Source organism: Stenella coeruleoalba (assembly GCF_951394435.1).
Source record: "Stenella coeruleoalba genome assembly, chromosome: 12".
NCBI classification, from domain to species: Eukaryota; Metazoa; Chordata; class Mammalia; order Artiodactyla; family Delphinidae; genus Stenella; species Stenella coeruleoalba.
Genome location: NC_137158.1, coordinates 49,911,653 through 49,925,115, shown reverse-complemented (window position 1 = coordinate 49,925,115; position 13,463 = coordinate 49,911,653). Strand labels below are relative to the sequence as shown.

At 38.1% G+C, this 13,463-nt stretch overlaps 1 long non-coding RNA gene across 4 annotated transcripts in view; it reads right to left on the bottom strand.

The window, feature by feature from the left end:
- Window positions 1-13,463, bottom strand: part of LOC307195528 — a 719,283-nt gene that overhangs the window by 469,508 nt on the left and 236,312 nt on the right. The window contains exon 1 of one of the 4 annotated variants that reach the window (XR_013830861.1): window positions 8,334-10,628. The exons of the other annotated variants lie outside the window; for them this stretch is intronic. This is a non-coding gene — a long non-coding RNA (uncharacterized lncRNA). Of the gene's footprint in view, window positions 1-8,333; window positions 10,629-13,463 lie in introns of those variants that run through there. 4 annotated transcript variants of the gene reach the window in all.

Here is a 13,463-nt window from a genome sequence, read left to right as displayed (position 1 = left end):
AACTCTAACTTCCTTTTGGCTCAGGAAGGAGCTGTTAACACAGAATTCCTTGACAGGCAAAAACTCACTATCTATAAAAATGCAGACATATAGGAATACAAACACACACACACTGGCGCTGTTTTGTAAAGAGCAAGAGCTACCTTGTATAAATACAGGAAGAAGCCTTGAGAGACATCATGACCAAAAAAAGAAGGCAAAAAAGAAGAAAAATTAAAATATAGCTAATAAAACATAAAAATATATGTCAAAATAGTCCTAATGTTTATTTTTCAAAATGTAAAGTTACCAGAGATAACTTTCCAGTTGACCAGAAATGCTGTATGTGGAATCATGTAACCACAAGGATATTATGTTCTTACTTGGTGGTTGTTTCTTGTTGCATATGAAAACATCTCACTTGGAAAAAAAAAAAAAAAAAAAAGCTGTTGAGAGCCTCAAAACAGAATTCAGGAAAGAAAAATGGTGAGGGGCAGGGGTGGGGGTAGGAAAAAGTCCATCTCTAGATATGGCAGTTGCCATTAAAAGTGGGAAAATAATAGTATTTTGGCCCCTATTAGGAACTTGTATTATTATAAACAAATCAAGATTCTCTTTTTAGTAATGACTATATACGTTTGTTCACTGTCAGCATAGGAAATCCCATTAAAGGGGGAAAATACTGTCCATGATTCTCTATAAATGTACAAATTTGCAGGCTTAAATAACTGTAAGAATACCCATATACAGAATCTGCTCCTCATCTATACAGAACCATGAAGACTCAGTTTACTTTCCAGAGGTAACAAATCAGTTTGATCCACATCAGGTCCTGGATGACCTATGAAGCTGGACCTGGCCAAGATTTTGAGGCAAAACCTGTACATTTATTAAACACACAATATTTATTTTGTTCACATTTGCCAACTTATCCACCTAAGTTAACTCGCTACAGAAATAAATGCAAATATATAATGCCACAGACTACAGCTGTCTACTTGTAAAATTGCTTAATGTGAAATAAAAAGCATGTTATCATTTGTCAAAAATATAAGAGCAAAAGTAGGAAATAATTCCCATTGCTATGTGCAAAATCATAGAGAATACGTACTATCGTTAACATAGCTCCCATAAATAATGAGGAATACTTGCATATTTCTTACTACTTACAAGTTCAAATGGTAAGATAATACAAAATAATCAATAGGCTGACACTAAGAGGTTACTATGGTGATATGAGCAAAGGGAAAACCGCAATAATAAATTTAAATAATAAATCAATGATTCAAATGGCTTTTTGTTCATTATACAAACTTACTATATTCAGAGTAATAGAAAAGGTTAGAAATAATCACATTTAGCTCGTGTCATTATGATACTAATCTGCAAATATACAAAATGGTAGAAAAAGGGACATTAGGTAATATGCCAATTTTTATTTCAATTTAAAACCACAGGCAAACTAGACCTCAAAATATTTAATGACTACTTCTGCCACATTATTACTTGATTAGGCTACATATTCTATATTATAGATACATTGATGGAGGAATAAGTTTATGATGAATTTCCAATATACAACTTATAAAAACTTTTCTTAGAAGTCATGAAAAAAATAAAAGCCCCTATTTGCATTACCCTAACAGCTTCTGGAAAGTAATTAAAGGAATTTAGATTCAAATGAAATAATAAAAAATGAATTGATGTATGGAAACCTAAGAAAAATGTAATAATTCCCTATCAATCACTATATCATTTGTCTGGAGAAAAAATATATTTTCAAAATCCTGAGAGTACTCTGAGACTTTTTTTCTAATTTGAGTTTCTTATTTATGATAACCTAAAATAATTAAAATAAACATGTTTAAGTTATCTGGATTCTGCTGCTGGGTAATATGTGTGCCCTCATTAGTGCCTGTATTTACAATTCAAATGGCAACAAAATGCACAATTTGGGTTGAAGGACAAGAGAAAATGATGAACTTAGTAAAAAAGGAAGCATTTGAACCATGAGATGTCACAGCACAAAAGGGGAGAGCCTGGTTACACGGAGCTTAACAAAACCTGCACCATGCCTGTCACTTCTACAACCACACAGTGGTTTCAGCAGAGTGATAATTTCAGGCTTCATCATATTAAAATTCTGTTGTTAATTTTTATTGGTTTGTTATTGGCATTGATACTGTTTGCACTTGGTTTTCAAAGTTCTTTTGTTTTAGTTATGTTTAGGTTTAAGCATAATGTCATCTAGGTTTTCTCCTATCTTATCTTCTAGGAGTTTCATATTTTTGCATTTTACATTAAGGTCTATGAACCATTTTGAGTTAATTTTTTTGAAAGGTCTAAGGTCTGTGTCTTGATTCATTTATTTACATGTAGATATCCAGTTGTTCCAGCATCACCTGCTTAAATGACTATCTTTGCTCCATTAAAAAATGAATAAATGAATGCAACTCTATTTTACAAGCGATCAGGGCCAAGAAAAATTTGAGCAATCATACATTAACAAAATTAATGACACTATCTCCTCTTTACAATGATGCTCAGAGAACACAATATTTTCCCATATTATTTTGCCCTTTTAGGACAAAATTCACACTCACTTCTGGTGCCGGTAACATGGTCAACAATCTCAAAAACATTTAGCCAGTACATACAGTCAATCGAACCTTGAAGAATTTGACTCCAGTATTTGCCGAAGACTCAAAGATGACACTCTAGCTAAGGCTGGTGAAATTTCACACATAAACATGAAAAAGCTAGAATAAAGTGAAGTTTTCAACAATTTGGTAACTTGATGACAAAGCATAAAAATGGAAACAAAGAGTCTGAGAACTATGCCAACAAAATTAATTATGGAAGGTATACCAGATACTACAAATGTTAATTTCAGAACATCATAGAGACAGGATATGAACAGGGAACCAGAAGTATAATTTTAATAATTTATATGTATATTCCCAAAGTAAACAATGATTAAATAGAATGATTAACAGTCAAGCTTGATAATAGGGAAAGAAAAAAATAGATGAATGATGAAGAAAATAAAGCTTTACCCACGTGGAAGTAATACAGAATTCTAAACCCAATCTTGAAAGAGAAATCTGCTTTTGTTTTGAGAGGTGTTATCAATATTAGTCATCATGTGATATAAAGTTAGCATAATAATAATGGTTGAGAAGAAAACATTTATTGGATGCATATTTTGTAGTAAGGTACTTTACTTTACTCACAAAACACTGTAGTGTAGGAACTCCGTAACACAAATGAGGAAACCAAGTTCAACTGGAATCATAAGAGCATGATCTAGTGCAAGCTCTTCCAGTTAAGAGCTCTGTGGCTCTGGGGGAAATCACAGCCTCTTAGAGCTTTAGTTTCTTCACCTGTAATATAAAGATAACACTTGCCCTGCTGGCCTTCCACAGTTGTTTTGTGATGGCAGATAACACACAGAGCCCCTTTGCTGTAGAAACCACCTCACAAATATAGGGGGTACAAAAATTTGTAAATTACAGTTACAAAAATTACGTTGACAGAATTAACATAAGCAACAGCAAAGTGGTTAAGAGCTCAGACCCTGGTAATATGCTAATTATACATTATGGCTATGTTATTTCCTACCTGTGTATCCTTAGGAAGGCTGCTTACTTTCTTTGGACCTTAGTTTCTATACTGGTATAATGGGAATAATGATAATGTCTATCTAATAAAACCATTATTAAATGATACAACACATTAAAATTTCTTAGAACATACTGATCATATTAATTTCTATATGGAGAACCATTCTCTGGGCATCTTTGCCAAATTTCACCAATGACTAAATAATTTGTATATTTAATTCTAATTATGCCGACAAACATTTATTAAAAATCACCATTCTGAAAAATACCATGCTAGATATTTCTGGGGATGTAAAAATAAACAGGATAGAATCTCTGCACTCTGAGGACTCAGGCTGCTGAGAGAAATAAACACATAAATAATCATAATAAAAGTAGTGTGATATATGAAATATCAGAGAGAAATTCCTACTTTACTTCAGGTATGGAAAAATTTGTTCTTTCCGTCGTTCATTTAAGTCTGCCCAGCCCCTTAGTCCATGGTAACTGCAGGACAACATATAGGGAAGTATTTTCAAAATTAATGAGCACAATAAAAATTCATACTCATAATCTGTGTCTTGAGTTCCAATATGAGATGAAGATGTAGCTTTTATACTGAGAGTACTGGTCACTGGGCTGGGCTGTCCTCTGGAAATTGCAATAACTGGTCCATGGACTTGGAATTATTTTTCCCAGAGTGCAGAAAGATACGTGCTGATCCTTTCATGTTCTCTTATTACTGTTGCAATCCACGTTAAAGATAGGTGCCTATCCCCAGGAATCAGTCTTTAAGCATGGAACCAATCAAGGATAAAAATACATGTAAAGAGATTGAAGCTGAAACTTCATTTCTCTAGGTTGCTACTAGGCAATCAGTCTGTTGAATTCAGTATGCCCAGTTACCAGACCAAAAACTTTGCTCTTTTTCCTTTTCCTGAGCAAGGTCAGCCAGTATCTACTCTGGATCCATGAGACTCAGATTGTATACTTCATCAAAATTCAATTAAATCATCAATGACATCAATTCAATACAATCCCATTTACACTGCAAAGATAAACTTTTCCTGGTTTTTTGTTAGAATTTTTCATTGAGAGATACTACTTGAAACAAAATTTAAGCATCTCACCCAGACTGTTGCAATAACTAACCACTTAATTGGTCCTAGTCCTACAGTTTCTCTTCTTTTGGGACAAATTTTTATAGTGCTCCTCAGCTGTCAAAGTATTTTATGTGATCATTCGATTACCGAGGGGCTGGAGAGGCTCAAATGAGTGAAAATAAGAAAATGTTTGATTCATATCTGAAATACAGTCGGAATTTCTCTCTGATACTCCCATATATCACACTGTCTTAAATGTCATTTTGTCGGTTTTTATTTCCCTTACAAGACTATGAGTCTTTAGAGTATAGGAATTCTATCTTATTTACCTTTGAATCACCTAATGTGCAAGATTATCATAATTGCAAGTATATTACAATCCAGATCAGGAAATTTCAGCAGTTACTTATTAATAGTTTATTGAAAAAAATTATTAATAGTTTATTGAGACAATACCATATGTGTCCCATCTACCTAAATTCCAATCTTATCTCCTGATATTCTCTCATATGTAACCTACACTCAAGTTGATTTCAAACCAGAAGAGTTGAAGGTGAGAGAGACTGTTTCGTTTCATCTTCAGACATTCTATGTTAGTAAGTTGTAGGTAGAGTTCAGAAACATATATATATATATATATATATATATATATATATATAAAATACATGTCATAGCCCAACTCTAGAACAAGTAAACTATTTCTTATTCTCCAAGACTACTCTGCAATGTCCTACACCCAGGTCTTCTATTATTATCAGACTAGAATAGTAAGTTTCTTCTCAGATTACTGCTTCTCAATGCCCATTTTAAATAACACCCTCCTACATGAAGCTTTTCCTGATTCATTGCTTTTCTGAGAGATTCTATGACATTTTGCTTATCTCTCTCTCTTTATACTTATTATAGTCTGCCTTGTAATATGGGCATCAGCTTATCTGTTATTCCCACTAACAAATATAATCTCTTTAAAAGCAGGAATTGTCTTACACATTTTTAAATCTCTCTGATAGACTCTGTATAATGGTTTACATAGAAGCTCATTTTTAAAAATTATGTGTTACATTATCTTATACTATTTAGTTCCTAGAGTTGGCCCTGTAATTTCCAAGTTGGAGTTAGCCTCTACACAGTTAACACATCACGTAAGAACCTTAACAGTCAAACCTGTAAGCAAGCACCCAAACTCAATTTAAATATCCCTTTCTTCTAAAACAAATGCATTACACCACTAAAGCCAGCAGGCTTACTTTGTTCCACTGGGCCACATAAAGTTGGAAGTTTCCAATTATCAGCACAGCAGCATACAGCTTTTACATAATAACTCAGTGTTATGCAGCATCATTGCTCTGAACAAGGGAGAAATGTTAATAGGCAGAGTGAAATGAACTATGCAGACGGATATGACAGGAAGTGGGCCCTTTCAGCACTACAGTTGTTTGAGCTGTGCAGGGTCCTGTGCACAAGGCCTAGAAATAAAGTTCCTGGGCCACCCCATGCAGTGATGCTTTAGTGCTAGAGGAAAGGGGCAGCTTGCTTAACCAAGTTCGATTTCGACACCTATTCCTCATTCAATGCAGCAGGAGAAATGAGCCTTAAGGCTAAAGGGAGGCTATCCATGAACCTCTACTCCAGTTCCTTTATAAACCGATCTCCCTGACACCCTGAACTCCTTATGGCAATGGCTTCATCCTTCCTCCTTATACCAACCTGCTCCCTTATACCATTATAGCCTTACACCATTTTTGAAATGTTAATCTTTTATATTCCTTTTTTCTTTTTTTTTTGAAATGGAATGATTCTAGCAATTCCGTAATTTGCATAAGGAATTGCACCAGAACTTCATCTACCTGGACCTGATCTGGAGGATGAGATTCTGGAATTTGAGCTATTTCTTTAGTGACATGAGAATTTCAGGGACCTTGGGAGGAGATCAGAGTACTTTGCTATGAAAGTGTTATGAATTTTAGGTGTCAGAGGGTAAATTGCAGCAAATAGCCTCTAATATGTCCTCCAATTATTCTGCCTATTGGTATTCATACTTTTGTGTAAACCTTTCCATTTAAGTGTGTACTGCATTTAATGACTCAGTTCTGAGGCATAAAATATGGCAGAGTGATGGGAGCCTTTTTATGTTCCTTTTCCTTCATTCTTTATTCTTCAGCACCCCTTTCCTTCATCTTCCCAAATGTCTGTCTCCTGTGACAAATGATTTTTGTACAGCTAATAGAGACCCCTCCAGTGTCACACAAGCTTTCATGTAATATCACTGATGGCTTGAGGCATGCTGTAATCATGGAAACATGCAATAAAATTTTCCAAACCTAGTTCCTAAAGGAATATATTTTTCCAAGGTCGATAAATCACCTAAACGCCCCTTCCCCAAAACGCCTTTCTAAATGCCCCTGATGCTTTTCTCTCTGAGCTCCCATAGGCTTCTTAGTGGCAATTTATACCTTAAAATATGGTCAATTACATAATTCTTATTTCCACTATAAGATTATAAGTTTCTTGAGAGGACGGTTTCCTACCTTATTCTTTTCATGCCTTTCGCTGGACCTAGAACTTTATCTTGGGTATATCAGGTGTTCAAGAAATGATTTGCCAATTACTAATTAATACATCCCCATGCATGCTTCTTAGCTGATAGGATAAAAAAGGTATTTATTTTGTTTCTGTCCCTATTGCCCTAAATCTCCTCTGATAATCCATGTTTACCAACCAACTTGACAACACATACAAGTCCCAGTGTGTGCAGTTCCTTCTACATCTGCCTCCCTGGCCAGGGCAGCTGGGAAATGTGACAGCACCAGGCAGCTCAATAAGACCTCTGACAGGTGCTGCCCCACTCTGCACAGCCTGAGACCCAAAAGGGAAACGTACATCAAGGACAGGGATTGTCAGGGAAACTCCAGGGCGCCATGACAGAGCCACGGGAGCCATGTCTGACTAATGCTAATGGGAGACCAGTCCTCAGCGGTCAGCAAACCTCGCTTTCAAACATCAGGAAAATGACAACAGAAAACCTGTTATTGAGAGCAGGGAGATAAATGGTTGTCAAACTCACTGAAATTAAATTGGAAATTAACTCAAGTGTTACCTTTAAATGTTTACAAACTCATCATTGATTTTTGTTTAACAGAATCGGGGGAATGCTTTTATTTTTTTCCATCTCTTCCTCCTCAACACAGGCAAACAACTGCTTGCACTTTATCAACGAGAACACACAGGAAAGGCACAGAAGGAAGCCACACACAGTCATGGTGTGCTTGCTCACCCAAGCAAAGCGACTTGTTTTGCTGCCTGCTTTTTCCTCTTGGCTGTCACAAAAGATTTAAATATCTAAGAGCACCTCGTAAACATTCTTTCTCTTTATAACGCCTAAATTTCTGTAATGTAAAGAAAACATAACTTTTTTTTTCTGGGAAATACAAAATACGTTTGGGTAAATGCACAGTCTGACAAATTATAATATATTGGGAAACAAACTAGTGAGTGCATGCTCTGCGGCCCTACACACACGTACACACACAGCTGTTTTCAAAACACTCTCCTCTCTTCAAAGATTTCACTCTAGTTGCGTCACAGGCAAAGTCCATTAACAATTCCCAGGAAATAAAAACAGAATCTGGGTAATAAAATAAAGTCTAACCTTTTTTTCTTTTCCTTCGTGCCCAGTCTACTTTCGCAGAGGCCTTGGCCTGGCCCTTCAGGCCCGAGCTCCTTGGGCGCAAAAGCTGCGCTGACTCACCTTGGCGAGCCGTGCGCAGAAGCGCTGCGCACACCACTATTCAAGATGGCGGCGGCGGGCTGTGTGCAGACGCTGCGCCGGGAGAGGCGTGAGCAGCACAGCTGCGCCAGACTTGTGAGAATGCCGCGGCCGCCCCCGTGCTGATGAGAACCCTATAAAGCAGCCCCGCCCACAGCCCTGCGGGAAGATCATGCACTCTAAAGCGCCAGTTTGCACCGCTTCACACTCTAGTGGAAGACTAAAGCTTTCTTTTGCTTCTAAACCAAACTCGGTCTTGTTCTATTAGCTCAAATGACACCGGGCAGAAGGATCCTTGTTGGGAACTGACTAGGGAGGGGTGGTAGCAGCTGTAGTGATCCTCCCTGAAATAAGGGGACTCATAGCTTGATATATTACACCAGAACTTCATCTACCTGGACCTGATCTGGAGGATGAGGTTCTGGAATTTTGAGCTATTTCTTTAGTGACATGAGAATTTCAGGGACCTTGGGAGGAGATCAGAGTACTTTGCCTGTGAAAGTGTTATGAATTTTAGGTGTCAGAGGGTGAATTGCAGCAAATAGCCTTTAATATGTCCTCCAATTATTCTGCCTATTGGTATTCACTTTTGTGTAAACCTTTCCATTTAAGTGTGTACTGCACTTAATGACTCAATTCTGAGGCATAAAATATGGCAGAGTGATGGGAGCCTTTTTATGTTCCTTTTTCTTCATTCTTTATTCTTCAGCACCCCTTTCCTTCATCTTCCCAAATGTCTGTCTCCTGTGACAAATGATTTTTGTACAGCTAATAGAGACCCCTCCAGTGTCACACAAGCTTTCATGTAATATCACTGATGGCTTGAGGCATGCTGTAATCATGGAAACATGCAATAAAATTTTCCAAACCTAGTTCTAAAAGGAATATATTTTTCCAAGGTTGATAAATCACCTAAACGCCCCTTCCCCAAAACGCCTTTCTAAATGCCCCTGAGGCTTTTCTCTCTGAGCTCCCATAGGCTTCTTAGTGGCAATTTATACCTTAAAATATGGTCAATTACATAATTCTTATTTCCACTATAAGATTATAAGTTTCTTGAGAGGACGGTTTCCTACCTTATTCTTTTCATGCCTTTCGCTGGACTTAGAACTTTATCTTGGGTATATCAGGTGTTCAAGAAATGATTTGCCAATTACTAATTAATACATCCCCATAAATGCTTCTTAGCTGATAGGATAAAAAAGGTATTTATTTTCTGTTTCTTTCTGTCCCTATTGCCCTAAATCTCCTCTGATAATCCGTGTTTACCAACCAACTTGACAACACATACAAGTCCCAGTGTGTCCTTCTACATCTGCCTCCCTGGCCAGGGCAGCCGGGAAATGTGACAGCACCAGGCAGCTCAATCAGATCTCTGACAGGTGCTGCCCCACTCTGCACAGCCTGAGACCCAAAAGGGAAACGTACATCAAGGACAGGGATTGTCAGGGAAACTCCAGGGCGCCGTGACGGAGCCACGGGAGCCATGTCTGACTAATGCTAATGGGAGACCAGTCCTCAGCGGTCAGCAAACCTCGCTTTCAAACATCAGGAAAATGACAACAGAAAACCTGTTATTGAGAGCAGGGAGATAAATGGTAGTCAAACTCACTGAAATTAAATTAGAAATTAACTCAAGTGTTACCTTTAAATGTTTACAAACTCATCATTGATTTTTGTTTAACAGAATCGGGGGAATGCTTTTATTTTTTTCCATCTCTTCCTCCTCAACACAGGCAAAGAACTGCTTGCACTTTATCAACGAGAACACACAGGAAAGGCACAGAAGGAAGCCACACACAGTCATGGTGTGCTTGCTCACCCAAGCAAAGCGACTTGTTTTGCTGCCTGCTTTTTCCTCTTGGCTGTCACAAAAGATTTAAATATCTAAGAGCACCTCGTAAACATTCTTTCTCTTTAAAACGCCTAAATTTCTGTAATGTAAAGAAAACATAACTATTTTTTTTCTGGGAAATACAAAATACGTTTGGGTAAATGCACAGTCTGACAAATTATATTGGGAAACAAACTAGTGAGTGCATGCTCTGCGGCCCTTCACACACGTACACACACAGCTGTTTTCAAAACACTCTCCTCTCTTCAAAGATTTCACTCTAGTTGCGTCACAGGCAAAGTCCATTAACAATTCCCAGGAAACAAAAACAGAATCTGGGTAATAAAATAAAGTCTTACCTTTTTTTCTTTTCCTTTGTGCCCATTCTACTTTCGCAGAGGCCTTGGCCTGGCCCTTCAGGCCCGAGCTGCTCGGGCGGAAAAGCTGCGCTGACTCACCTTGGCGAGCCGTGCGCAGAAGTGCTGCGCACACCACTATTCAAGATGGCGGCGGCGGGCTGTGTGCAGACGCTGCGCCGGGAGAGGCGTGAGCAGCACAGCTGCGCCAGACTTGTGAGAATGCCGCGGCCGCCCCCGTGCTGATGAGAACCCTATAAAGTAGCCCCGCCCAGAGCCCTGCGGGAAGATCATGCACTCTAAAGCGCCAGTTTGCACCGCTTCACACTCTAGTGGAAGACTAAAGCTCTTCTTTGCTTCTAAACCAAACTCGGTCTCGTTCTATTAGCTCAAATGACACCGGGCAGAAGGATCCTTGTTGGGAACTGACTAGGGAGGGGTGGTAGCAGCTGTAGTGATCCTCCCTGAAATAAGGGGACTCATAGCTTGATATATTTCATTTCCCCACTTCACCTTTCACTCTCTTAAAACACATAATACTTAAAATCACAAATTAAAGCAAAGTAGTAATTTTGTCCCTACATTTATAATGGATAGAGGGCCCTAAAGGTAGAATTCTCTTTTGCTTTGAAGACCGTGAAGCAGGAAAGCATCTTCCTCAAGATGGTCTCTCTCTGAACTTATTTTTCTAGTAACATCCTTACAGTACTATTTAAGGGAGATCTTAATTAATAGACATATACCCTGGATTGAATATAATTGATGTCAATGGAAAATCTGGTCAGCGTTTGCCCATGTAACACATTTCTAACTGAATGAATGTAAGCCCAATGCTATCTTTAAAAATGAAGGCTAATTTACTAAAGAAATTTGAAATACATTAAGAGGTCTTAGTGCAGACAGCCCTGTCTATGTTTATCTAGGTAGCATTGAGGTAAATTAATCTTCACCAACTGTCTAGATTGGTTAAAATTTTACAGATATTTCTTTTAAATGCTAATCTTTCAATTTGTCCTTACAAATCCACAACATACTCAAGCAGCTTGCTTATGAACACAATTGCCTGTTGCTCCATAGACAAAAGAGGCAAACAAAGGTCAGAAAGGTGTTTTTTGACTAGTATAGATATCCTCCAGAAGTCACTACAATAAGGAAACAAAATCAAATTATAGAATAGATTAGGGCTTCCCTGGTGGTGCAGTGGTTGAGAATCCGCCTGCCGATGCAGGGAACACGTGTTCGTGCCCTGGTCGGGGAAGATCCCACATGCTGTGGAGCGGCTGGGCCCGTGAGCCAAGGCCGCTGAGCCTGCGCGGCTGCCACAACAGTGAGAGGTCCGCGTACCGCAAAAAAAAAAAAAAAAAAAAAAATATATATATATAGAGAGAGAGAGAGAGAATAGATTAAAGAAAATGAGATTTAAAAATATTCAAAACTTATAAGAAAGAAAGAAAAAGAAAGGGAGGGAGGGGAGAGAGAGAGAGAGAGAGAGAGGAAGGAAGGAAGGAAGGAAGAAAGAAAAGAAAGAAAGAATTCCTATTTTCCTGTTTCTTGTTCCACATATAAGGAGCATGGAAGCTACCATTCCATCCTAACAAGTGAAAAGCTGAACAGACTGAAAAGCCAACAAACTCTTCTTGGATCTGTAAGAAAGGAAAAGACACAGGAAAAAAATCACTACCCTCAAGTTTGGAAAGAGACAGGTGAACACAAGGAGTCACCGATTGCTAAAACAAAGACACATGAGTGGAAACTATTGCAGGAGCAAGTGCCAGAGTGGAAATCCTAAATTGTAATTGATGAGTTGCTGGAGGTTCAGTGTGGACAGCTCTGAGAGTTAGAAACTCCATGGGAGCCCAGTCATTGGGAAGTAGAGGGTTACAATTTTGTGAGATTTACCTTCAGGGACTCAAGGAGGTTCTCACAATAAATATCAAGAAAAATCTCCTTGTACTTCTAGCAGAAGGAAGGAAAAGGAACCGTTTTGAAATAAACCAGATTGCTATGATCTTCATAGCAAGGACTGCCTTCAGGAGAAACCAGTTAACTAGAGCCTAACCTGCTGGGGTATTATCAGAGTTTAACTGACCTGGGAGAAGGGAAATATCTAACTCCAGTCCACTCCAGCCTTACACATGGAAGAAGGGAAAACCCAACACCAGCCTATTCTGTTTATGATGTCTCAGCTAATGGAGGAGAAAAACACTGAGAAGCGTTTGTGAAGTTCACAGTCCAGAGGCATAGGCTCATTAAAAGACTGAGACATAATGATAGGACAACAGAGCTCTTCCTCTTCCCCCATACCTTACCATCACATTACCAAACTATTTATAGCAGTTCCTTTTACCTGGTACATCATGCCTAGATATCAGGAAAAATTGCAAGGCATACTAAAAAACAAAAACACAATGTGAAGAGACAGAGCAAGCATCAGAACCAGACGTGGGATGTTGGAATTATCAGACCAGGAATTTAAAACAACTATGATTAATATGTTAATGGCTCTAATGGATGAAGTAGACAGCATGCAAGAACAGATGGGTGATGTAAACAGAGAGATGGAAATTATAAGAAAGGACCAAAAAGAAATGCTAGAGATCAAAAAGATTGCAACATAAATGAAGAATACCTTTGATGGGCTTATTATTGGGCTGGACACAGCTGAGGAAAGAATCTCTGACTTAAAGGATATATCAATGAAACCCTCCATAACTGAAAAGCAAAGAGAACAAAGGCTAAAAAAAAGAGACAGAATATCCAAGGACTCTGGTACAACTACAAAAGTGTAACATAAATGTTATGAGAATTCTAGGAGAACAAAGA